Source organism: Agelaius tricolor, unplaced genomic scaffold, assembly GCF_023055355.1.
Source record: "Agelaius tricolor isolate 1412-34295 unplaced genomic scaffold, bAgeTri1.0.p SCAF_81, whole genome shotgun sequence".
Lineage (NCBI taxonomy): Eukaryota > Metazoa > Chordata > Aves > Passeriformes > Icteridae > Agelaius > Agelaius tricolor.
The window spans coordinates 669,048-696,877 of record NW_027269341.1 but is presented as its reverse complement, the minus strand read 5'-3'; the positions used below and the strand labels follow the sequence as shown (position 1 = coordinate 696,877).

General features: G+C 48.9%; 1 pseudogene; it reads right to left on the bottom strand.

The window, feature by feature from the left end:
• Nucleotides 1–713: 713 nt before the first annotated feature.
• LOC139585494 (serine/threonine-protein kinase PAK 3-like) lies at nt 714–21,069 on the bottom strand (annotated as a pseudogene).
• Nucleotides 21,070–27,830: the final 6,761 nt, after the last annotated feature.

The following is a 27,830-nucleotide window of genomic DNA, read 5'->3' as shown; positions in this document are numbered from 1 at the left end:
AGCCGGGGGAGAGGGCGAGGGAAGGAACACGGGGGACCACCAGCCAGGTACGGGGCGGGGAAGTCTCAAGGGACAGAGGACACCTGGATGGCCCAATGTCCTTCCAGGAGGGGAGGGCATCTTTTGAATTCTGCCAATCACTCGCCGCCCTTCTGGAATGCCAGGATTGACAGACAGTGCTCAGCAGGGGTCAGGGTGTGGAAAGGAGGGATGATTGACACACCTGGCAGGGAATTATCAGGGAGGAACCTGGGGTATCTGAGGCAAACCATGACATCACACCGCAACATACCACACTACTGAAAAAAATACAGTACTACTGACTAAGATAACATAACACATATAGTATATTAATTTTTATATATATATATGTTCATTTCAATATCTGTGAAGAGCCTATCCTGTAATATGTACTTTTCACAACACCAAAGAAGCCATTTGCACCTTTAATAGACAGCTGACAACTCAGAAGGAAATGCTCACTTGTTCACAGGGTGAGAAAGAAAGGATTCTTCCAGATGAGTTAAAGTTTCAGAAACTTTATTTCTTTACAATCCTACTCTATAATCCTGTAGGGTGGTATTTGCAGAAAAATGGACAGGCACTAAATGAACCAGCCTAACCTCTGGAGCTAACTAAACTAACTAACCTTCTAGAACTAGCTCAGGTTTTTAATAAAGCTGCATTCAACTTTGTGGATAAAAAGGTGAAGCAGAAGAGTTGCTGACAGACAAAGGGGTAGCAACCCAAATAAAATGACCCTTACAGCATCTACCAATTAGATTAAGGAAAAGATGCGTGCTTGCCTCAGGACAAAATAGAGCTACCAGTCAAGAGATGCTGGACAAAGTGCAGCAACCAACCAAACAATGCATGTCTATAGAAACCTATAGGATAGGAACTAATTATAAACTATGTTTAGAAGCACAATAAATGGCTTGTCCTTGATTCACATTGAATTGTGCAGTCTTTTGTCTTTTCTCCACATACTCCTACTCTAAATCCTACTCTACAGTCCTACTCTAAATCCTACTCTAAGATGGCTATGGAGAACATGGTCCTGATATGATTATAGCACTGTTTGCTTCTCCATCCTCCTCTTCATTGAGATGATGAGTGGTCTCAGGGTGGATGTAGCCTCAGCTGATGTTACAAATGGATGCTGTTCACAAAAAAACCCCAAAACCCAAAAACAAATACAAAAACAAAAAAAAGAAAACGAACAAATTAAAAAACAAACCAAAACAAACAAACAAACAACAAACAACAAAAAGACAAAGAACAGTGAAGAGTGAACCATTACTTTCCAAGCTCAGTACTTCACAGGCTCAATTGGGATTGCTCTGGGTCCTAAAAAGACCCAGAAAGAGGAGCAATGGCACCATCTGCTACCAGCAGTCATGTGCAGGACCCTGCCATCACAGGCAAACCTGGCCCAGAATCCCACTCATCCATTTATTCAGGTTTGTTTATCTTGTTGGGATCTTTGCCCTGCCAGTGCTCTAGAAATGGTGCTTTCTGTCCCTGGGTTATCTTCCTTTCAGGAAACTCCAATAACTCACATAGGTCCCTGTCTTTGAAAGACAGGCACTGTGCTAATTCCCACAGGGACAGAAAGCAATGTCTACCTTTCCATGCCCTGCCCCTCGTGTGCTGGATGGCACCTTCCTTCCCAGCAGGGCCAGCCCAGTGGCACTGGGTCCTGCAGTTCCCTCTCTGCCACACAACCTGGCAGTAACCCTGGCGCAGTTCCCGTCTGCTTGAGTGTGCCAGGCAGCAGATGGGGCTGGGACAAGTCCCTCCCAGCTGTCCCTGTTTGCGTGCCAGAAACCTCCAAGGGTGGGCTGGGGGGCACAAACCAGGGCCCCTCAGAGGCTCACAGTGAGCCCCCACAGCCCCTCCTGCCACAGCCAAATCTCTGACTGCTCAGCTGGGACTGGCTTCCTTGGGTTCCTCCACCACCATTTCATGTCTCTGTACCCTGCATTGCTCTGCTTCAATTCTTTTGCCATTAGATAAAACTGAACACTCCACCAAATTAGAAAAGAGGGCAACAGAAACAGTCAGAGGACAGAGCACCTCTCTGCTCAGGAAATGCAGAGAAGAGGTGGAGTTATTCAGTTTTGTGAAGAATAGGCCCCAGGGAGACTTTATTGCCACTTTCCAAGACTTCAGAGTAGCTTTGAAGAAAGTGGGGGACATCTTTAACAGGGTCGGTTACAATAGGATATGGACAAATATTTTTAAACACAAAGGGCATCAAATCAGAGTAGGTCTAAGGAAGAACTTGTTTACTCAGAGCATGGTGCCACCCTGGCACAGCTTGCCCCAAGAGCTTGTAGGTGCCCCATCCCTGCAACCATTCCGGCTCCAGTGGCAAAGGGCTCTGAGCAACCTGATCTCTTTAAAGATGTCCCTGCTCATTGCAGGACACTTGCACCACAGGACCTTTACAGGGCCCTGCCAGCCCAGCCCAGTCTAGGATTCCTCACTGTTTTCATTTGAAGAGCACCAAGAGTGGAGGTGAGGAGGAAGGGGGCTCATCTGATGCCTTGGACTTGAGTGGAGGAGGAGCCCGGCCCTCAGACCCTGTTTCACCTGCAGCCCCTTCACATTTTACCTGCAGGAGCTCCTTGGCAGACCAGCGCCGCGCCTCGTCTCTCTGCAGGCAGCAGCTCAGGAAGTCACGCAGGCAAGATGAGAATAGGTTGGGCTGCTGCAGCTTTTGTCTTCCTCCTGTGGCTATCAGGAGTTGAGGCTGGGGAAAAAGGAGACACTAGGCTACACCTGCTTCTTTCCTATCTGTAACTGCTCTCTTGGGTCCCATTGATTAAGCTCCACTCTGCAGTGGCAGTTTCTGCCCTGGCAGAGACCCAGAGATGACTTTCCTTTACCAACCAAAAACCCAAACTCCGATGCAGCCACAGCTTTTCCAACATCCCACAGATCTTGCCTTGGCAGCTGATTTCATTGACTGACCTAGTTAGTGGGAACTACGTCACCACAAGCACATTTCCTTCCCTGAAGATTCATACCAGCTTGAGAGGCTTTTTGGAAGAAGGACTTTGCTATACTAACTCTACTATATCCAAGGGTTAGTACATGGAAAAGTATCTCTGCAGTGCTTCTTGGTCCCTTAAGAGCAGCTGCCATAAAACAAAACTAATCAAGCTTTTTGCTTTGTTCTTGAAAACAATGGGAATTGGAAGGAAAGAAAGGAAATCCACCAGGTGCTCCTCAGGTAAGGAAACAAACATTTGGAATCTCATCTTCAACACAGACACATTAAGATGCATGCACAAATGTACTGGGATGAAAACACCTGCTTGGACACACAGGAGCCACCTGCAGCTCTGTCTCTCAGCAGCCTGAAAATTTCTGCTTTCCTTACATGGAAAAGAAAAACTTTTCATGGTCAAATCAGAAGGAGAGGTTCCATCCCTACGGTCACCCTCTACTCATTTGGCTACTCAAGTCAATGCATTAATGGTAGGCCCATCCCAGAAAGTGCCAGGAAACAAATGGGAGGTTTTGGCAGGCTCTCCACATCACCAGGCTCTGGCTTGGTGACGTGCAGAATATGGCTTGGGCTAGGAGAGAAACACGATCACTGAGTGTTTCAGCAGCACTGCACAAGAAGCAGAAGAGACTCTGTGGCCTTTACACCCTCATGCCCCAGTTTGAAGCATGTTTCCCAGTGAGAAGAAACTGCACAGTGGGGTAAGTTCCTCTCTAAAAACCGGTGCCTTAGCAACTTTCTTGTGTTTGGGCTTCTTTTCTTCATTTCTGGAAATGTAACACCAGTTCTGAGAGGCTTGCCTTGTGGTTTTAGGGGCATCTTCACAGACAGACAAGTGGGAACAACTTGAAACCCAAAGCAAATGTTGCCTGAGAAGAGCTGGGGAGTGTTTGCCTGTGGTGAGGCTTGAGCTGTCTGGCAATCCCTTTCCATGATGTGCAGAAACATCCAGCTGCTCCCCAGAGCTCAGTCCCTCTGGGCACGCAGGCCTCTGGAAACACCTGACGATCCCAGCCTTTCTCCTGCTCAAGAGCATCTAACCTAAGCTGAGCTCCAGTTTCTTCAGCAAGGCCAAGGATGCTCACTTCCATGCAGCTGACAGTGTCCATGGAGCTCAGCAGGTCTTTCTGATACTCCTCAGGCCAAGGAATTACAGTGTAGATTGGCAAGACATTGGCTGATCGTTATCCAGTGTGGTTCGTGTGGAACCAAGCTCTAACATGCTGACAAGTCAGAGGGACAGAGCTCATTCTGCTTTTGCAAGATGGTATTTAGAAACATAGGACACCAACTTGGAACTATCAAGTTCCAAGTTCCAAGTTCCAAACCTCAACTTGCAGAATCCATCTCAAATAGACAAAAATATGAATGGCAAGAGGCCTTGGAGTCTCCATAAAAATGCCCACCACTGTAACGATAACTCTGTGCTTGTGGCACTGAAATAGATGGTGACCAAAGAGACTTTGCTATTATCCTCTTTAACCCAAAGGAGAATTTCAAATCCAGAAATGGCAATGCACTCCCCTTGTGTACAAATAATTTATGCGGCTTTCTTTCCTTTTCCCACATCACCAGAGGTGACAAAGAGGGTTTTATCCTGACTCTCAGCTGAGCTCAGCCACTGGCCATGGTGGGGAGCTGGAGTCCTCCCTGTCATTAGAACTGTGCAGGCCAGGGATGGCCCTGCTCCTGTGGTAAAGAAACACAGCACCGGTGTCAACTGCCCACGTTGGATCCCAGCCCAGGCACCTGCCTGCAAGCTCATCAACTTGTTAAAGTACCAAGAAACAGCCAAGGGTTTGGCAAACAATTCTAACTGCAGTCGGAGAAAAACACATCCTAAACTTATCCAGGCCACCCACACACATGACTGAACCATGTACAGATGACTTGAAAGCCTGAAAGTTTCGAAGACCCACAGCATTTGGAAAAGATGCTACAGAATGGAAGAGAAGAGCTGTGTTTCAAAAATGAGAAAGCAAGCAGAACTGCTTGGGCATTGCTTTGGTAGTAGGTTTTTTCTCTTTTTCTTTTTTGTTTACTTTTCTTTTTCCTTTTTTTCTTATGTTTTCTATAAAATTGAAACTGGGAAGGTCTAACCTCCATTTCTCAGGATATTTATCACATGTCTACCCTCTCCACTGAAAAATTCTTGTCCTTCAGAAACAGAGTTCCAACATTGTTCAAAAAACAAGTGAGAAATGTCAGGCATGGCTGGAGGCCAAAATGGCAGGTTTCTGAACTGGTTAGGTTTCTGAACTGCCACTTCCCTTTCTGATACAACCAAAGCTACAGCAGATGCTGATGTGTTGCAGGGGCATTTTTAGAAGGAGACCTTGGTGGAAGTGGTGCCAGCAGATGGCAATGGGATTTTGTCCAATGGCACACAGAACATGGGACAGGTGAGAAAGACAGTGGGATCAGTGAGTATTTGCACCTTACCAAGACAGGAGTTGCATTCCAGTAAGGAACTTCTCGTTCCACCATTTCGATGCCCACGATTCCCAAAGACCATATGTCCACTTTGGGGCCATATGGTTGACCTGTCACCACTTCAGGCGCCAGCCACCCAGGAGTGCCGGCCACGCAGCTCCGTCTGCCCTGCTCAGGGGTGAGCTGAGCAAAGAGGCCAAAGTCAGCTGTGGAGAAAACAACAAACCATGAAAGCCAGCTCCAATTAGGAAACCAAGCAAAAGAATTCCCCACTCTCAGGCTAAGAATGTGCTGTTGAATCTCCTGGAGAACTGTGCACGCTTGATTTCCTTGGGGCTTTAGCCAAGGGAGTATGAAATTGGCCGTTTCCAAAAAAACCCAGGTTTCTTAATGCTGCTCACAGCAGTGGACTTTATGCCCCTGAAGCTTTAGATTGTAGCTCCCTCTGTCTGGAAGGGACACACACAGAGCAACGCCACTCTTGACTGCTTGTGGTTCCTTATACCTCTGTGCACGTTGCAACGGTGCCTTCAGCTCGCAGCAGGGGTCCCTGCACTGCCACCAGCACCATTTCTGGGGAGCTGGCAGTCACTCCAAGCAGCCCCACACCCACGTCCCTGGAACGCTGCACCTGACCAAGAATATACTGACCCAGCTTGACAGAGCCGTCGGTTTTGAGAAGGATGTTGCAGCTCTTCACATCTTGGTGGATGACGCGGTTTGAGTGCAGAAAATGCAGTCCTTGCAGGCACTGAGCGAGAAAACAGAAACAGGAGGGCAAAAATGAGTGATGTGATTTCATCACACAAGAAAGGAAACAAAGAATCTAAAAGATTCCCTCTCCAGGGGAATGGGGAGTAATGGCAGAACAGTAATGGCCACTGAGAGGAAGAGCTTGCTGCTCCAACACTTGCAGAGCAGGACCTTTCTAAGGAAAGGCACGTCAGCTTTTGAAAGAGCAACAGCACCTGCTGTTGTAGGCTGTGCCCTGCAAACCAGCCAGGATGACTCCTGCTGCAGTGAACGTGCTTTTTCCATGCAGAGGACAAAGGAGGGGTTTTGAAAGGAAAAGTCCCTCCCTTTGGTGTGAAGCGGATCACTTTTGGGTGGGAGGCTGCATGACAAAGATTTTCTTGCTGGCCTCAGCACAGGCTTGGAAGTATCCCACCAGTCACTTTCCGGGAGCAAAGAGCATTTTGGCTGCACTACTATCCTTTTCAGCGGAGGACTGTGAGACATGAGTCTTTTTTCTTTGCTGATCATTTCAAATCCTGCCACCAGCACCTTTGCTTTTACAGGCAAGGAATGCAGTGAAGACAGACTCCAGGCAAACATTTAGAGAGGCAAGGTGGAGAACAGCAAATACAAATACAAGAGACAGAGCGAGAATACAACAGCAGGAGATAAGAGTACTGGCACTGAGTACAGGGAGTGCAGGGGCACTGGCAGGCCTTTCACTTGAGATGCTTTTACTTGCCCATAGAATAGCAGCAACACAGAAACAAAGCTTGGCACAGGAAATCACTCCAGCTCTGAGCCCCTGTTTCCCAGACAATCCTGCCCAAGCCCTTGGAAACACGGATGGGATTGCTGACCTCCCGACTGATGGCTGCCATCTCATCTTCAGACAGGTAGGTCTTGCTGATGACATTGCTCAGAGTGCCTCCATCCATGTACTCCATAACCAGCCAGAGCTCCTCACCCACAAGGTAGCTGAAAGAAGGAAACAAGGGCGTGGAGATGAATGTACATGGCTAGGTTGCTGTGTGGAAAAGACAGGTTGATTCTTCTTTTCAGGTCCCTTTGAGACAAAGACAAAATAAAGGAATAGACATTCCCTCTTGGCTGTGCTTTGTTTGCCATCTGTGCAGTCTCAAGGAGAAAGGCACAGCTGTGAAAAAGGAGATGTCTTAGATGGGCAGCAAGCAAAATGTGCAGTTTAGTAACAGCCCAGATAAAAAACCTGTCGCGCATGGTGTTTCTGGAAAAAAGCACCTAGTCTTCCTGGCATGCATAGCAAAGGAAAACAGTGGCAACAATCCAAGGGAAATCCTTGTTAGTTTACCTGGACCTAAGAAGACACTTGAAAAAAATCAAGCTCCAAAACAAAGTGGTGGCTGTGAATATAGAGATCATTGATTTAGTAAGACACGACTCATCCGGGTTTTTGAACAATTTTCCAATACCATGTGCCAGCGAAGACTCATGCAGACAAAATGCAATCTCTTCCCATCCACTGGAGATGAAAAGAGCAGTTATAATTAGCCAATAATTACAGCTCTATTTTCTGCCAGTGACCAAAGTGGGATTTTACCTTGCATGTTTGCAATATGTGAACAAACATTCATGGGACAAAAGCACAACTCACCTGTCTAAACAATTGACCAGGTTGGGATTCCTATTCACCTTCATGACCATGAGTTCATTGACTTTTAGTTCCTTCTTCCTCAGTCCTTGAAGATGTATTTTCTTTATGGCCACCTAAAATGACATTGAAAATCAGTAACTTGAGAGGTTGGTGGCACGAGACCACAAGACACATGGAGCGAGTGATTTTGCAATGACACAGCTGAGCTGTGCCAAACTGCCTTGTGATTAGGCACTGCAGTAATTAGGAACTGACGTTCCAACAGCCCATTTCTCTGCTCCCTTGGGAGCCACTTACAGGACACGTGGGGCCACTGACATTTTGCCTTGACCACTTGGTAACAGCAGTGTCTCAGTTATCACCCACAAAGCTCTGACCACACTCTCTGCTGCTTTGTTTGCGACTCAGAAGAAGCAATCCATGCCTTAAAACTCTGTGGATACATCTTGGGCTATGGGCAGGGCTTAGGGCTTTCAGGGACGCCTTGCAGATCTCTCCCTGTGTGCAGTTCCCAAGTGCAGCAGGTGGCTAAGGAACCACCAGTAACTTTCAGATGTATTTGCTGGCAGCCAGAAATGAGAATTCAGGACTCTGAAGCTGTAGCCCCAAAGAGCAGTGAGGTGCTCGAAGGCACCACCTTTGTTTCAGCAATGGAGAGCGAGTGAGCACGTCCTTCTCTGAAAGGAACCGCTGCCCTCCGTGCCTTCCTTCCGGCAGCTGAGGAGGACAAAGTCCCAAATGCATTTTGCGGGCTGGCACCAGTCTGTGCTTCTTGTGCCTTTTCAGCACAGCTCTGCCCAAAGCTCCAGCCACAGCTCACACCAGAAGGGAAAGCCCTCGAGTGCAGCAGAGTCTGCAGGTGCTGTTGACATTTACCTCTCCTCCTGTGGCAGTGTCGAGTGCTTTACAAACATCTCCAAAAGTTCTAGAAACAAAAGAGAAGCAGAGAAAGGAGAAGCCATTTAGATCTTGCAGTGAAAGCCAGCCCACGCAGGAGATCTGTGCTGTAAATGCCTAAGACCTGCAGGACACTGGAAGCATGGAGATGTCTTTGACAATGCCTTCTGAGCACACTTAGAAATTCTGATCAGCACTGACAATCTAAGCCCAGTGCCTGAACACATTTGCAGCTTGTCTGACTTCACACTTGATACCTATTCCACCAGCAAAACACCTGATGCATAGTTTGGTAAAATTAACATTGCTTGGACTCACCCACTGCCAATATTTTCCAGTTCAATGTATTTTATAATAGGATTTTCCATCTTCGCCATTCTCCCTGAGGGAAACAAAATGCAAGATGTTCACTTTAAAGCAGAGATCCCAGCTTCTAGGAGATACAAAAGGCAGCCCCACTGTCTGGGGCTCTGAGCCCTCCCTTTGTGGACAGCTGGCTAACAACAACAGGAACAGGAACTGGAACAACAAGAAAAGAACAGCAGGTCCACAGCACAAGTGGCTGGCACAGAGACTGATTTCTAGCATCCTTTGAAGTGAGAGACCTCTTGACAGCAGACACACAGGGAAGCACAGGGAGATACATTCAGAGACTGAGATCAGAAGAGAACACCTACCAAGGCAAGTAAGTTTGTCATCTAGAAACATTAAGGAGAGCTGGAACTAACAGTGCCTTTGTTTTCTTGGGAATAAACACTGTGAGATTTAGAAAAGGTTTCCTACTTGCTAAGATTAAATGCACCTGGACATCTAGAATCAATTCCTCTGAACAGATGTCAAGTTCAGAACAGGAGGAATTATTGCCAAGTGTTCCCATCTTTTCCAGCTTGCAGCAGTTTGCCAGAAGAATGCCTCTGCATTTGTAAACCAGAGCAGCTCATGCTAGAAGCAATCCCGACGGGGCTTTCAGCATCAGGGCCCTCACCCTTTATGAGCAGGCTGAGCTCAAAGACGCCCTTGCCCGTGCCCCGCGTGAAGAACCACGCCGCTTCTCTCCACCCCGACAGCGCGGATCAGTCGCTCCCATTGCACTCGCCCTCTCGGCACCGCACACGTCCCCATCCTCCCAACTCGGCACGGCGGGCATGGGCACAGAGGACAGCAGTGCTCCTCAGGCGCCCTGTGACACAGAGAGCTGCCCAGAGGAGATGCTGACCCTCTTGTGAGTCCAGGCCGTGCGACGCAGCAGCCGGCCCAGAGAAGGGGCTGCTGCCTCAGGCAGCTCCGCGCTGCAGCAGCCGGGCAGCAGTGGGACCCTCCCAGCTAAGGAAGGCTCCAGCCTCTGCACTCCCACCAGCCCTCAGGGGCAGGGCAGCGACCACAACAAGGCTGGCAAAGCCCAAGCATGAGCACTGACAGGCACTGACTGGAAGAAGCCAGAGGGAGCCTGAGCCCTGTACAAGCTGTTGCCCCCATTCAGGACACAACACGATGGGCTTTGAGATCAGCCACACCGAGGCGCAGATCAGTGCCCTTTTTGTCCCAACAGGTGATGGTAGACACAGAATCCACTGGGCTCTCTTCTCAACCCTACCAGATCTTCTCTGAGAGCACAGCACTGGCAGCTGTTAAGGGCAAGAAGCAGATTCATTGGGTTGTGCTGCAGAATCACAAAGGGCTTGATGTGTTCTCCTAGAGACTGATCTCAGCAGAGCTTCTGCCAGTGGCTAGGACTCAAGCAGTCACAGCCTTCTGCTGATCCAGGAACAATCCCTGCTTCTGCCTTCGGCAGAGAGGGAAGCCCAGGCAAACTCCAGCCAGTCTAAGCTGCCCTCAGAGGCAGCAGGAACACCCAGAGCTCTCTCTTGCTGCCTCGGAGCAACGCCAGCACTTCTGTGACACTAAACCGAGGAGAACCCTTTGGTACAGCTATGCTGACACGTGCACACAATACACTGTCCCTCAGATAAGAAAGATACCAGACGTACTCAGTTGCTCCAGGGAGTCACCCGCCATCTCCTGTTGCTGAGCAGCAGCTGGGTCAGCACGGGAGGTGAACCAAGTGCTCAGGCCCCACTTCTTCAGCTGGAGAGCAAAGGCTCCTTGGGACAGCACTGCTGCTTCTGCAGCAGCTTCAGTGTCAGAGTCGGTGTAGGTCTGAGACAAGAAATGAGTTTATGTCAGGAAGGTGTGGCAGAGATTGCCCTGAAATGCAAGAGAGATTGCCATTTGAAATGCAAGCCCTTAGGAAGCTGCTGTCAGCCACATGCAGAGCTCTTCAACTGGATTGCTTTGGATGTCCACTTGTGAAACCAAATGGTCAAAACCAAAGGCTGGTTTTACTCGAGGTCATAGCCAGTTTCTTGTTCTAAAGGATGACTGCAGCAACGACCACTCCACTTCCTCCCAAAGACTCCTTTCCCCCTCCTAGGTCTGCAGATACATTTGCAGCTCCTCATTCTAATGTTCTACCTCCTGCCATGAAATTCTCTTTTTCTGCACCTTCCTCGGGACGTGCTCATCCTGCAGCATCTCTGGAGGGTTCAGTTCCTGGGCCTCATGCCAGCCTCGGGGCTCTTGGTTGCCCATCATTTGCTGGAACTCTCTGCAGGCTGCCAGGTAGGATGGCAACACTTCCACCTCAAGTCAAACAGAACAAAGCAGTCAGAGACTACAGCTTGTCCCCGTCAGCCAGGAGTCATCGACTGGGAAGAAAGTAAAGAAAAGGACAGGAGCAGATTCACAAGGGATACAGACAGCTTGTAGCTCGTATTCCAGATCTATGTGAGTGACCATGTTCACCTGCAAAAACACCTCAAGAAACAAGGTCACCTGGAAGAAGCCAGCAGGAGTTCATTCGGATGAGTGCTGGCTAAATGGCCAAGGGAGTAATGCCACTGTCTAGAGCATCAGCTGAGATTCAGCAGACCAGGAAGTGCCCTTCAGAGCAGCTCTGACAGAGGCCTCATCAGGATGGCCTCAGAGGCATCACCCACCCCCTGCTGCTCTGCACTGGAAAGGCAAGGAGGGCAGAAACCACCCCTTGGGTGACTGCAGTGGCTATTGCTGGTTCACTCACTTGCTTTTCTAGAGCCTTTTGTTCCTGAAGGAGGCGATTAATTTTCTCTTTGGTGATTTTAATTTTTTCGTCTAGCCTCTTCTTCCTTGCCTTGATCCTAGCCTCAGTTTCCTGCAGCTGTGCCTGCACCTGTTCATCAATTTTCTGTAAACAACAACGGAAAGGACTCTCTTTCATGAATGGAGTGGCTGCCATTCCTTCATTCACCTGTTTTTGTTGATTGCCCCTCTGCATAGGGAGATTCTTCTCCTCTTGGATGTCTTCATTCCTCCTCTTTGCTGCCATGATGTCACTCTGAGCTTCAGGCAGCTCTGCTTGTGGCTCTGCCTTGATGTTCTGTACACACAAAAGCAGAGCAAGTGACTGAGAGCTGCCATCAAGATCAGCTTTTCCCTCTTTTAGCCTCAAAATCACATTTATTCAGCCCCTTCTTTCTGCTTCCCTCCCCAGCTCTGCTTCCACTGTAACCATCCTGTCCCGGTGCTGGTCTCTGCAGATTCCAAGGCTCTGTCCTTTCAGTGCCTGTGGGACTTCCTGGCCTCCTCAGTCCCAGGAGCTCTGGTTTATGCCCCTCTTCCTGCCCTTCCCTCTGTCCCCTGGCCAGTCAGGCTTACCTGGCCATTCTCCTGTGGCTCTTCCACCTGCTGCCTGAGCTGCTCTTCCTGCTCTCGGGCAGGGAACAGCTCTCCCTGAATCTGGCATGGCATCTCAGATAAGGCAGTCTGCTCCTGCTCTTTCTCTAGAAGCACCTGCACAGAAAGCAAGACAAGATGGGTTTCACCTTCCCGTACGACCTTTGTGGGCCAAGACTCAAAGACTGCTGGGCTCACACGCTCCCAAAGCACTGTGCTGCTGCTCTGCTGGGTCCTTCTCTGCCCGTGGGGAGGCACAGATTCCAAAGTGACCCTGGCCCTACAATCAGGGGCCATCTGGGGCTGAAGCTCCAACAGCCTCTCAGGCAGCTGACAGGGAAGGTGTGGCATTTCTCAAGGGTCTGGTGAGGGCCTCCCTCTGCTTCTGCCATGTCCTCTTTGTCTTTCAGTAGTGACTGACACCCCGCCCTGTCCCACAGCTCCATCCTGGCCCTGCAGGTGGCTTCCTGGGTGAGCTCACTCCTTGTGAGAGACACTTCTGGAGTTCACATTCCCTTCAGGCCTGCACCAGCATTCCTCCTTCCTGACATCTACACTCTTGTTAGAAAATGGGGTCATTCAGGAGATAAGGATGCATGCAAAGATCTCTGATGGAAGTCAGAGAACCTCTATGGCCATCTCAGTATATGGAGGAGGACCAAGGTGTTTCTTCTCCCTCTTTTGTCAACTGAGAATTCTGACCAGCAGTAACAGAGTTTCTCATAAGGCCCCATTAACAAATGCACTTACACAGCCCTGGGGATGCCAGCGAAGGAAACCATGTGTCATGTAATGCATGTATGGGCAAAGTCACCAGACCCCAACTACAGCATGGGATAGTTCCACTCCCTTAGGACATGCAAAAATTTAAAGGATAAAAAGAAGGCTTCAGGTCAGAAAAGGCTGGAGTAGGAAAACATGAGGGGAAAAAACAACCATCTCTGGAGGGGGAAACATCTCTGCCTGCTCAGGATCAGTCAATGGAACTTGTCTCTACTCCTCTCCTGAAGGGATGCCTTTAGGTGAGCTTTGCATCTTCCACTGCTTTGGAGCAGAGCCAGGAAGATTCAAATAGATAGATAGACAGACAGATCTCACTTTTATATTCTCTCTTTACTGTACTGTGGTATTTACATTCTTTGAACACAGAGAGATATAATTCTCTCTCCTAGGTTTTTTTTAAGGGGAGGTAGTGAGAAACTTAGAGAAGAAGAGAAAACAATTATTATCTCTTCTTGCTGTTCTTGTTGTTTAGTACATGTAGAATGTGTTCTAGTGATTGTTTACTGAAAGTGATTTGTTAATTGGATTTTAGTGATAGTTGTTTAGCTTGATTAGCCAATTAGATAAAAGCTGTGTCGTGACTGTCTGGAGACAGTCACAAGTTTTTCTTTAGTAGCTTTTTAGTATAGTATCTCTTTAGTATAGTTTTAATATAGTACTAGTGTGATATAACGTAGCTTAAGAAAGCATTTGTTTAACCTTCTAAATCATAGAGTCAAAGCACATTATTCACCACGTGGGGGTCACCCTGAATCAATACTGTCCTTTCTGTCGCTACACACATCAACACTCGGTAGCAGTGCCCCGATCTGCAGCCATCCTGAACTTGCTCTCCTGTTGCTTCAGTAACCCACACTCTTGGGGAATCTGGAGCGTGTGGGTCCTTATGGAATGCAATCAGACCCAGAGCGTTGCACTGGGAACTGCACTCTTTGTGCATCTGTGCTCGGGCAAGTTCTTCTCTTGGACTCGAGCACACTGATGGTGCTAAAGTGGCTGGAATCAGAAATGCAGCCCAGCCCCTCCCAGCTCCTCTAATCTCTGAGCACCAGCTGGAATGCAAGGGCATTGATTTCCTGCTCAATTCCCAAATACAACACACACTGATTCCCTGGGCTGCCAAAAGACACGGGAGCCGTTAACCTGAAAGTGATGTGTTTCTGACAGTGCTGGAAAAGGGCAGGAAAGATTGAGCAAAAGCTCCCTTGCTCCCTGGAGAAGGAGAAATTACACAAGGCTTCTCCTTCTAGCAAACAAACAAACAAATAAACAAACAAAATATGAAAGTGTTACCTACTCCAGTGTCTAAAGCACTTGGATGCAGTGAAGGGATGTTTGGCAGGGAAACAGCCCTTGTGCTGAGCATTGGATCTATGGATCTAAGGCAGGGATCTATGGAAGTCTGCCTGAAGGTCCCTCATGAGCCCCCATTGTCCAGGCTAAAGCTCCCTCAGCACCTCCTCGCTGGCCTTGTGCTGCACCCCCTTGCCCAGCTCCCCTGTCCTTCTGTGCACGCACTGCAGCCCCTCAAGGACTTTCTGCTTCCCAGGGCCCACAGCTGCACCCAGCACTGCAGCGGTGGCCGCAGCGCTGCCCAGCACAGGCCACGCTCGCTGCCCTGCTCCTGCTGCCCCCCTGCTGCTGACACGGCCACCGTGCCCTGGCCCTTCTTGGCCCCCTGGCCACACGCTGCCTCATCTTCAGCGGCTCAAGGCCGCCAGCCCTGCGTCCTTTTGGCCCACACAGCTCCCCAGCCACAAAGGTGCCCATTTCACTTCAGATACAGCAGGCATCATTGCAAGGTGTACATCCTGGATTTAGCATTACAAGACAGCAGTCAAGGACTTGCAGCTTTGCTCCCACTCCAGGCTCCAATGCAGTTTTCAAAGCAAACTACACAATAGAAGGTATCAACAGACACATGCAGCGTCTGGGTTTTGCCTCAGAAGAAGGGTTCAGAACTACTCACTTTGTTTCTTTTGCCACACTAGACAAGAATGGCCCCCCCCAGCTTCATGGACAACACAGTCATCTCCTTGCAGCTTATCAAAGACCAAGAAACAGGCAGACTCAGAGCACCTATCTGCTCTGCTACTGGCTGCTCTGCCTGAAGAGGCAGAAGAGCAACCTGACAACAAAGGCACCAAAATCCCTGACTTCAAGCAGCAGCTCTACATCCCCAGCGTGTCTCTGAAATAGTCCCAAGTAAGCACACCCAAGAAGTTTGTGGGGACAAAGCACCACAAAGAGCTTGTGTGGTCAGATCAACATTTTTTTGTGCCTGAAGCTACTTGGCCAGTCTGTGCAGGGGGACAGGTCCCTCCATGCCACAGTGTCCCCTGTGTATCTGACAAGGCTGAGCACAGTGTCTTTGACATGCTCCCTGCTCTGGGATCAGGGAGCATTCATGCTCCAGGCTGGCCCCTGTCCAAATGCCAGGAAGCTGCTGCCTAAGCATGACAGATCAAAGCCCATTGTCCAGCTGTCAGAGGCTGGGGGCAATCACCAGGTCCTGGCAGGACTCCAGCACTCAGCATCCTCAGCCAGCAACAGCAAGTGCCGGCTGGTCAGAAACTTGCAGCTCTGCCTTGCACCAAAGACAGCAGCACACACAACTGGCACTTACTGGCTCAGAATGGTCAGGCTGTGGTGTGACCACAGCTGGAGGCTGGCACTCATCCACCTCATTTGCCTCCTCTTTGGCCTCCTCTCCATGAGCAGAGGGAGCCAGAGGAGAGACTGCTGTTGGTTCTGTGATCTGTGGACAGACAGCAGTGTGAGGGACAGAAAGTTACCTATAATTTATAACCTTATTTCTATTCAGCACTTTATTCTATTCAGCTCTATTTCTACAACCAGCTGTACTAAGGACAAATCAGAAACTTTGAGAACAATGGGATTCTAAGTCACTGTGACTGAATTTAAATGGGCTAATTCAACAGAATTGCTAATAGTTCTGAATTAGACATTATGCCCTGGCTACTATCAAGAAGCAACATTCTCTCTGCAAAATGAGCTTTTCATTCCTTGAAAGTTCTGAAATGGAAAATCAGGAAAAAGCCAGCAATGCCTTTGTTATTGCTGCTGCAGACATGGAAATAGATTTTCTTTCAGCCTACCCAGCTGGCCCTCTACACTCTGCTGCCACAGGCCAAGCTCACAGCTTGCTCTACAATTCTTAAGCACCAGGAACATGAAATGTTCCTTTCTCACTCACCTCAGGATCAGCACCTCTGAATACACGGATCATGTGATCTGGAGTGGGCAAGGGAAAATGAACAAGGGCTGTGAGAAAACTGCCTGGGCTGCTGAATCCCACAGAAGAGAAGAAGTCAACCCAAACAGAGAGTATTTTTCTTTATCAACATCCCTCCACGTGACATACTTCTTTCACACAGCCAGCAAGAGATCAGGACAATAATCTTGGTTGTGCCTACACTTCGGCCTGTTTAGCCAGTAAATGAATACAAACGTGATCAAGGAAATGCAAATTGTTCTTCAAGACTCCATGCTTCTGTTCTGTTCAACAGATAAAGCAGCTCTTGTTCTCTTGTCTTTCAGGTACTTTTTTAAAAAACAGAAGTTGCATGCACTAATTCCCATTAAGTTGCTGAAAACAGTCACCCAGAAAAGCTTCCCCAAAATCCCCCTGAGCTGTGGCAGTTCTACTGTGAAACAGCACAGCAGCAGCTCCAGGGCTCAGGAGCAGACACTCACGGCTTTAGAGTTTGCACTTCACTGCAAAGGGAATCACTATTTTAGCACTCAGTCAAGGGTCAAAATAGACAGTCAAATCCTTTCATTACAAAATTTAGAATAAAAGAAGCTTTCCCTCAGTTCTGGGGAGAACTACAAAGTCTTTAGAAGGCCTTCTGAGAAGGCCTCCCAGTCTGCATTTTGGAAGTTGTCCTGCTTGATCCAGCAAACTGAGGAAATGACAGACTCTGCTGCCACAGACTCTCCCTGGAGGGAACGGAAGCCCTGCAGGTTCCCTTGCAAATGCTGCCCCTGTGGCTACAGGCACCCCCTTTTTAGCTGAACGCCCTGACAGGAGCTTTACCAAACCACTGGCATCCTAATGCTCTTTCTCTTTCAAAATCAACCCAGCCACTAAGAAAGAGCAGGAAGACATGCAAAAGCCAGGTTAGCTTACACCCTAACCTAAATAGAGTTGAAACCTCTACTTACTTGCCAGGCTAGTCATGAAATAGGCGGAATAAACAGTGCCATACATGGTGCAAACTGCAGCAGCGAGTTGCTCAATCATTGTAGCACTGTTGTTCAAGTTTACCCCAACACTACAAAAGCCAAGACTCCTGTCAGTGTGCAGCTACACACTGACAAAGGCCACAATCAGGAGGATGCTCCTGATCTCAGCAAGCCCTAGGGCTGCTCTGGCACTGAGGCCTTCCGTGCAACAAGGCAACCTTCTGATGTCACCACGACGATGTGGCAACCATGCCCTGATATCACAAAGCAAAGTATGACAAAGCAAAGCATCACAAAGCATGTTAGTCTGTGAATTTATGCAAAGCAGTAACCAACCTCCCCTACAGCAAACACAAAATGGCCTCGGAAGTTCTCCTCTGACACAAAGCAGCACAAACTCCCCCCATGGGCCAAACCCTGTTGTTCAAGGGATCCAAGAGGAACTCCAAGAGTGCCCCAAGCACCTACAGCCTGTACCCCAAGTGAGCATTCAGATGGGACCCAAGCAAAGGAAACCAGACCAAGAAAATGGCCCAAAGCATTGTCCAGAACCAGGAGAGAAAGCACTATTGGCATAGCAGCTGAAGTAATTCCTAACCAATCACCCCATATATCTGCATGTTTATTGGATGTTCCCAGGGCTGCTGTGTATGTACATCTCTTCCCCTGCTCTGCCTTTCTTCCCCTTTGGCAGCAGTGGAACTGGCAGCATCTGCCCGCCAGCAGCAGCTGCTCCAAGCTGGGAACGCGGCTGGCGGTGCTGATTTCCAGAGGCTCCTGTGTCCCAGGGAAGCCAAGGCAGGAGCAGCTGAACGGCGCTGGCGCTGCTGCTGCTCTGTGCCAGAGAGCCCCGGCTGGGCAGGGCACGGTGCCCACTGCGCTGCGGGCTCCTTCTCCTGCCAGAGCTGGGCACACCTGGGAGCAAGGCATGGCAACCTTTGGGCAAACCAAGGGGTTTCTGGGGCTGCACTGCTCTGCACACACCCAGCTCACCTGCAGCACAGAACCTTGGTCCCCCAAAAGGTAAACAAGATGGAAACAGCTGGAAAAGATCTCATTTCAACCATTCTTTATGCTTCAATAGAAATGACCAAAATGAAAGTTACCGAGCAGGGCCCGATCCACACTGCCAGCTCAGTGTGAGAAAAGAGGCATTACTTTATTTCAGTGCTGGGTGCGTGGGGAATCACTTCCCTGAAACATGCACACCCACGTGTGTGTATCCATGGAACTAAGACATTCCTTTCATTACTTTTATTCATTATTTTGCTCAAACTCACAGGCTAAACATTCTCACAAAGTATTTGACATGTTTAAATCACTTCCCCAAAATTACTGACATTTAGAGTAGGGGTCTCTTGAGGGTCTCTGCTGGTCATGTGGTGAACATCCCATTCCTCAAATTCTCCTTCCATGGTTAAGAGCCTTCTTCTCCTTGAATGCATTGCAGCTACCTCCTCAGTAGGCCCACTGTCTTTATTCTCAAGGCTAAGATATCCACTTGCACACATTAACCACTGGTGTGAGGGAAGGTATGATTCAGCACCACCTGTTAAAGCTTAACAAATTCACCATTTGTTGCAGGTAAACACTTCCCCAACGTCTCTCCTTCCTTCTCTGGGAATCAAACACAAGCATTTTGTGAGCACTGAGCCCAAGGCCGCCTCCAACCCTCCTGTCACCCACCAGCCCTTCTCTCTTCACAAACAGCAGGTCCAGCAGTGCCTTCCCTCACTGGCTCAGTCACCAGCTGTGTCACAAGTTCTCTGTCACACACTCCAGGAACATCCTGGGCTGTTTGCTCTCCGCTGCACTCTGTTGCCAGCAGACATCCCCACCCTGTTCCATAGCCCTTGCAGAACCCTGCACCTGCTATCCCCGGGCACCTGGGAAGGGGAGGCAGTCACGGAAGAGATGCACCAGCTGCACCGGGCAGGAACCAAAACCCTCTCGCGGCACAGCTGCTGGCCTGTGTCTGGCACAGCTCCGGCTGCCCCACTCCTCATGGGCTTTTGGCTGGAAATGCAATTGCACTTTCTGCCTCATGTAGAAATACCAGGGCTGCACAAACAACGGCCAGCAGGCCACATCCCAAAGGCACTGCAGCATGGAGTTGAGAAGGAAGAAGACCCTTCCCCAATTCCTAACCATACCAAAAAATACCACCATAATTGGGACTTTTAATCTTCTGAATGCAGAGTTGATTCACAGGGTGACAAGGGAATCTTCCAATGGAGTTGAAGTTTGGTAGAGTTTTTATTCTGAGTCCTATTCAGACTGTTGATTTGAAAATTTATTTTAAAATATTTTTTAAAAGGCTGTGCAGTCATATGGTTTTGTTCTAATACCAAAATGGCTAGATTTAATTACATCCAAACTGATTAGTCTGTAAAAGCTTTCCTGCAGAATAGCCACTAAACAAGAAATGAAAATCTGTGGACTGTTGACTTTGCAAAATTCTACTAAATTTATCAGACAATGAGGCATTTTTAGTTAGATCATAGAGCAAATTAATTCCTATGGATAACTTGATTTGGATAAACCTGTTGATTTCAAATTAAAATTGCTAGCATGAACTAAGTGGAAATCTGAATACTCACTTCTATGAGGTCTGAATTATTAGATAGTCATTGTTCACCATAATAACAAAAATTAACATTCTGGCTATTTTTTTTACTTATCGTCAGCTCTTCAACACTCTTTGTAACATCAGAAAGAGAGTTTGTAGCAAGGTGAACCATGGGTTGGTGGAGCATTGCAGAAGGCTCCTGTGTCAGCACTAAATATTCACATTTACCATGGCATCACTCCTTGCCTTTAATTCCAAGCTACAGCTCAGTTCCTGCAGTATAGATTCACACTTGTAGTCTGTATTTGCAGCTGGTTCTTACTTCCCTGTCCAGAAAAAAATCATGCTTGGATCTCAAATCAAAATGAAACAAGGAGAGAGTCAGGTTCTGGATAGGTATAGCAAGAACTAAGAGATTCTTTTTGCAAATATGTTGAAAAGTTGTTTGTAGATACTGCAAAAATGGCAGATTAAAGACTTGCACTCTAACTTGCAAGCTGAGGTTTGCCTGTTATTTCTGGACTGATTTCTTGAGGCCAGACACTGAACCTAATCAGTAAGAAAATCAAAACCACAGGAGTAGTTTGGAGAATATTGTAAATTATTCTGTCATGATGCTTTTTGCCTAAAAGTTCTGGCCATCATCCGATTGGAGTAATTAGAGGAGATCGAAGCCATCATTCTGTGCCTGTGCACACAGTTCCTTCCCAGGAGCAATCCATGAAGCAACGCTGACGAATCCACACCAGCAGCTGTTGCCACACAGTCATGAAGCAGAGAATATGTATTTCTGCTACACTTGGACAGCTGAAGATGCCTCTGCTGAGCTAATTTTAGTGACTGCTCACCACAGATGAGACCTTGTGGTCAGTCTCCAACAAGTCAGGGCAGTTAATATTCTGCCTAAATGAAGTAAGTCTAGCAATACATAGGCCATGGAGCCTGAGGAAAGCCAGCAGCTGTGGGAGATTTAATTTGTTTCCGTATCTTTCTTTTTACTAATTTATTGCAGTCAATTATTTAAAGAATGGAAACTTTTGGCATACCATTGGCTGGAAGGTTGGTCAATCTTCCATTCATGACTCCTCTGAAAGCATCACCCCAGTGTTTTTATCAGTAACTCTTCCATTATTATGGCTCACACAGCATTTCCTGCAGCTCTTCCTGGAGTCAGGGAAAGGCACCAGGAGGAGGGGGAGAAAGCTGTGTGCAGAGACTGTGTCAGATAAAGAGACATTTGTTCCCTCTTATTTGACTGAATGGCTGCAGGAACCTCGCTAGCACTGCTAGCACTGCTGGCAAGGTGGCCTTTTGCAGGGCTGGGCAGAGTTTGGGGCCCGGGGTCCCTCCTCTCCGTGGGACACCAGGGTAAGCAGCCCCTGTGCCAGCCAGGAGCAGAGGTTCTGTGACTCTGCCCTGGGCACAGGGACCTGCCACTGTCCTGAGCTCCTGCCGCGGGTCCTCTGGGGCAGGTCCTGCTCTGCAGGGATGATGGGCGCAGCTGGGGGGTGGCTGCAATGGGGGGTGGCTTCCAGTGTGCTCTGTTGGTCTGCCACACTGCAGCCAACAGAGCTTCTGGAAGGAGCCTCCTCTTGTGAGCTGCTGGAGCTGGAGCTGGCGCTGGCCACAGAGCCGCTGCTCTCATCCCTGACAGGACCAGAGCACAGCAGCCTCTGGGCCTCCTTGCTGCACAATGACAGTGAGGAGGCCATGGACCAGAGGGTCAGTATGAATGACTCAGTTTCCTGATAAACTGCGCTAAGAAAACCCTGCATCCCTCCTGCCAGATCTAAGACACTCCAAGAAATCTGTTGGCACATTGGGAACTCAGAATTGTTTGCATTTTGAACAATTGTCTTATGAGTGCTTTTGATTGTTTTTGTCATTTTGTGTTGATTCAGTTGATCCTTCAGAGAAGCTTTCCTAATAATATAAAACACGGGGAATTGTGGAGACCCTGGGGGGGCATTCCCTGGTCTAGGGAGACACGAGAAGCTTCCCTCAAAAAGCTGTTAGAGCCCATTGGCTCCTTCCCCTGTTCCTGTGTCTGCTCCTGTGTTCCTGAGCCACACCTTCCCTATTCCCTGATTGCCCCCCTTATCTTTGTACTGCCCCGAGATCAGGGTCAGCCCCTAGGCCCCTGTGGAGACAAAGTGAGACCCTCTGTGCGTGGGTGCTGGGACCTGAACATCTCCCTGCACAGCTGAATAAAACATCTGTGGAGATGATGCAAAGGTCCTTTTTGCTTCTTTACCCTGGACTATGCTAGCAGCAATTCAGATTGCTACAGAGGACAAGCTGCAGTACTGGCACCAAGATTTTGGCAACTTGACCATAGGCACAGAGGGCGTGCAGGATGCTGCTCTATGAATTCTTTAACCAGCCATCTCTGGTGCTGGCATATTCCCTCCAGCTTCTGGTGCAGCCAGGGCCACCTTTGGTCCAGTAGATGACATTGTTATTTGAAAAATTCGGCCCACACCTTGGGCAGGAGGCCATCCACAGGCTCTGGTCCTGCAGGCCCCTGCTCAGCTGGGGACAGTGTTCCCCGTGGGGAAGATGGAGCAGCCATCTCAGGGTCTTGGGGGCTGTTTTCAGCAAGGTGGCCAGGCTCTCTCCCTGCTGGACTCTAGCAATTGTTTGGGGGAGCTGATGGCAAATTGTATGTAGTCCTGTTCATCCTACTCAGAAAACCTGACAGCTTCTATCATTCTTCTGCAGAGTGGGCACGCTGGATTTCTCTTTGCCCACTGCAGGATGCAGCCCAGGCAGAACTGGTGGTGACAGGGCAGAGAAAAATTCACAGCCTTCTTAGTGACCTGGCAGATGGGGCAGCTCCATTCTGTCCCCATGGCCATGTCTGTCTGTCACAGCAGGAGGGAGGAGCTGAGGACCATGAGCTGCTCTCATTTGCAATCTTGCTTGGCGAGAGCCCAAGCTCAGCCAGAGGGGTCCAGGCTCTGTCAGTGCCCAAACATAAGCAGAAAGGGATGTTGTATCACAATCCATTCCTTGGTGAAGGAGGTCCATAGCAGCCTCAAGAGGCACCTCAGACACTCAACAGTCAAGGCAGTGACATATGGACAGGACACAGATGGCAGTTCATGGCTGGGAGAGCATTCGTAGACATATCCAAGGACAAATTTCCCAGGAACGCTCCACAGCTCTGGGATCTGCACATCGGCTCTGTCAGAGGCTTCAGCAGAACAACCAAAGTCCTAAAAAGCAGCTTCCAGACACTTTTCCTACCATCCTGCCTGAGTAGCCGGGTTGCTTGCTGCAAAACACTCTTTTTCTCCTCTTCCCCAATGCCTGTAGACACTTGCAGCCAAAATAAAAAGCTCCTGGCCCTCTGTGTGATGTGATAATACAGTTTTTATATTTCCATGCTGGGATGAAAGAAAGCTGTGCTGTGGGTCAGGAGAGGCCAGGACCCACTTGGCCTTCCTGCAGGCTGAGGCAGTCCCAGCAGACATCCTGCTGCTTTTTTGGGGAATGTGTGAGGTGGAGTGGAGGGGGTGACAGAGAGGCCGAGATTGTGGAGTGGAAACTCAGCTCCAGAGTGGCAGTGCAGACTCTCCCTGCTGAATGCCTGCTGGGGCTGACAAAGAAGGAAAATGCCCCAATAACAGCCCGGTGGCACTGTGTCTCAGGGACAGGTACAGGGAGGGGACAAGAAACAGCAGCATGGCCCGGTCTCACAGCTTCTAGGAAGCAGTGACAGAGGGGCCTCATGGGCCAGAGATTTCAGAAAGGCTGTCTTCTTAAATGGCCACTCTGAAACCCCTCTCTTTGCCTCTTGGGTTTGTGAATGCTTTTGACAGCCACAGCATCCTGGGGCAACGCGTTCCACGATTTCATTAAATACTCCTTGAAAAGCTCCTCCCATTGTTCAACTGAGCTGCCAGCCTGGTCATTTCAGAGGCTGCTGCCTTGGTGGAGAGAAAAATCAATCTTCTGCCTTTCAGGGAGCTGAAGGAGAAGGGACTCTTCAGCATCCAACACCTGGCTGGGTCCCATTCAGAGGTCCTGCTTTGTAGACTTCGTGAGGTTTGCTTGGCACTTACCAGCGAGGTGAGAACATTGCTCTGAATTGTCCCCCATACTTCATACACAGTGTGTAGAGTAGGGATATGCTTGTTCATCTCCATGTGTGCTCAGGGTCTGCCTTCATTTCTGGTTTTAGACCTGAGATTTCCAATGTCTCTCAGCTATCTGCAGGATCTGTGGGCACATGCAGCTGTATTTACTGGCAGGTCGGGTATCTGACACTCATCTTTGAGTGTGGTGCCTTTACAATGCAATGTGCAAATGCAGAAACTGAGACACTAATGCTGTTATTTGCCAGAGTCCCAACCTCTGCCCAAGTTGTAATTCAACACTGCGAATGAGTCTGTAGAGCTGAGCCTGTGTTTTCTGTTTCCTGGCTGAGTGCTTCAACTGCTGGTGTTGCTTTTTTGCTTTTTTGAACAGGAGCACCTGACTCTTTTATCTTTATCACTTGTGCCTTTATGATTTGAAAGCAGCTCTTGCTTTGATTTTCTAGTAAAAGGGCCTAAAATCAAAGCTGTGGACATTTTAGAAGGGTCAAGTAGAACACTTAATGAAATTTTTATTTTAGGCCTGCAGTGAGCAGGTCTGAGGCCAGAAATTGGTGCCAGAGTAAGTGCCTTTCTGTGCTTGTGCTCTCCTGCTCTCCCTGTACTTGTATGTTCCTCTGGACACAGTGGGATGTGTTGTCATTTCCTGGGACTTCTGTTGAAGGCAACTGGTTTTCTTTCCAAAGTGATTCTTATGTTTCCCCTCATGATTTCCCCAGGTGACCAACCTCCGTTCCAAGGTGTCCTACTCTGCCATTGTCACTCTGGGAGAGCTCTTTGTGACCTTGAAGAAGGACATGGACTCTGAGGTGGATGAGGTTGCTCGGGTCCTTCTCCAGATGGTGTCCAACTCCCCAGAATTTGTTCGGAAAGCAGCCAGTCAGACCCTGGGGATCATGGTGGAGAATGTGACTCCTGCACGAGCAATGACTGCTCTCATGGACATGGGAGTCAAGTAGGTTCTCCTTCTTTTAGTGATGTTCTTCACCTTCGTGTGCGTGGGAGGGAGAAGGGATGAGACAGAGAATGGGAATGGTGGGAGGGAAGGGTCCTGCATCCTGCATCTTCTGTGAACTTAGTGACTTGATTCTCCAACCAACCTCACTTCTTTCCTCTTGTCACCTATTTCTGCCCTCCTCCAGCCTATCAGTTCTCAGAATCACAGAACTGTAGAATATGGGGAGTTGGAAGAGGCCCATCAGGACCATCGAGTCCAGCTCCTGGCCTTGCCCAGAACAGCCCAAGGGTCACACCAAGTGCCTGAGATTGTTGTCCAAATGCTTCTTCACCCCTGTCAGGCTTGGTGCTGTGACCACTGCCCTGGGGAGCCTGTTCCAGTGCCCAACCACCCTCTGGGTGAAAAACCCTTTTTCCTGATACCCAAAGTAAAGCTCCTCTGACCCAGCTTCCTGCTGCTTCCTGGAGTTCTCCCAGCCTGTCAGATTTTCCTAGATGTGGTGATCAGTGGGGAAGTGAAAGTGCCTGCAAAGGCCAAGGATAGAGCCTTGGGCTTTTGTGGGAAGAGGGACAATTGCAATTGCAGCTGTGAGCAGTGTTTGGTATTTCACAGCACTAACCACAGAGGCCCTGGGAAAACTATGGCTCCTCATGATGCCATTAACTTGAGAAATGAGGAGGGTCCTTGCTGGGGCGTGGAGCACATGGGGGACAATCTGCTGGGTGTGGCCCAGCCTGCACAGCAGGTGCAGCTCCTGCCAAAGAAGCCTTGTATGACTGTCCTGGCCTTAGAGCTCTACTTTCTATTCAAACTGATGTTTCATGTTAGCCTTGAGATGATGAATCACTTTACAGGCACCTTCACAGGCTGACTGCCATGGGACAGTTGAAGCAAATGCTGCCTTAAATGTTGGTGCTGGGCCTGATAGCTCCCAAGAGACACTCCCTAGAACAGGACAACCTGGCTAAACTGCCTGCCACCCTTTCCTCAGCTTTGGAATAGGGTAAAACATTCAGATGGATCCGTTGCCAAGCCCCACAGAAGAAACAGGCTGCATTGCTGGATATTCTGCAACTTCACGGCCCACAATGTGTTTTCCCTGCATTTGTTGTTTTCCAAAGGTCTGCAGATTTGGGGATAAATGGGTGGAAAGAGCCTCAATCCTGCTGCAGCTCTGTGTACTGGGTGCCCTCTGATGGTCAGCATCAATTGTCCTTAATCTCTAAATTATTCATATGTCATCTATTTCTTGAATCTTTCTCCGAGTAAATACTGTGAAAGAAATTGAGTATCAGACAGTGCAGGGAGACTGAATTCCTCCCTCTTCCGTGCAGGCAGGCCTTGTGTACAATGCTAACTTTGTGTTTACCTGAGGACAGAACCTTCTGCAGGTGTCTGAAGGTGCAGGGAGAGCCCAGGCTCCTTCCCCCAGCACGGGCAGGGAGCAGGCTCTGGCCAAGGCCTGTGCTGCTGCTGCTCCTGGTCCCTGTGGCCCAGGGTTTGCTCTCTCCTCCCCAGCAGCCGCCCCGCCCCGGTGCGGCAGTGTGCGGCCCAACTCCTCCTGTCCCTGATGCAGACAATTGGAGTCACCAAGCTCGCAGGCACAGCCTGGGCTGAGAGGCTGGCACATGTGGCAGGGAAGCTTGCTCAGGACTATCACAAGGACACAAGGTAATGATCTTCATTTCACCTCCTAAAACAGGAAAACCCTTTTGTGTCTGGCTATAAAGGTGAAACCACACAAGAGTGGAAACTAAAGGGAATATGAAGTTACCTCATGGTGTGAATAAAGGTCGTAGAATCATGGAATATGCTGAGTTGGAAGGGACCCATCAGGGTCATGGAGTCCATCCCCTGGCCATGTGCAGTGACCCCAAGAGTCACTCCATGTGCTTGAGAGCATTGTCCAAACACTTCCTGAGCTCTGTCAGCCTTGGTGCTGTGACCACTGCTCTGGGCTGCCTGGGCAAATGGCTGTACTGGGAAACCTGAGGTTGGCCAGCAAAAAGGAGCATTGCCAACTTTTTCCTGTGGCTTGAAGGATTCTTTACTGAGATCAAAAGAGCTCAGATCAGCCAGTCCAACAGTCTTGTTTGGCCTTAGGTGCACAACACAAAGCCAAAGTGTTGGCTAATGTTCATCACTGAAGGATCCCAAAAATCCATTTCTCATTAACTTCAGACTTTCCTAGAAATATTTCAGGGGTCTTTAGCCAACATATTCAGTCTTTCTAAACCTGTTCTGCAGATTTCTAGAATGCTGTTATCTGTGCCTCAGTGAGCTCCACATTTCTTCTTGAAGAAAACTGTGGTTTCCTAGTGGCAAAATCAACCCAAACCACCTAAATCTCCTTCCTTTGGGGATTAAATTCCCATGAATAGCTGCCAAGAACACCAGAGCAACTAGCTGCCCCTGTGCATACACATAGTATAGAATAATCAAGAGGATGCATGAGGTGTTTTGTCCTGGCTTCCCTGCCAGTTAAAGAAAGGCAAATTATTGTGCAATGGCAGCAAGACACTGCTAAGAGGCTCTGACAACAAAGCAGATGTGTTTTGCTTGTTCCCTGGGATCCTTTGATGCCACAGAAGCACACCCCCAGTTTCAGAGTGAAATGGTATTTTTCTGTTGCTCCACATTCTCCTCCAGCCTCTTGTGTTCAGCTGGCAGCACTGTGCAGTGTCAAGTGAGGTAAATCTCCCTCTTTGCTGAGTAGGTAATGCCTTCTCATGCAGGGATTGCACCTGATGAGTTTAAGGTATCAGCCTCTTCTGTTAACACTC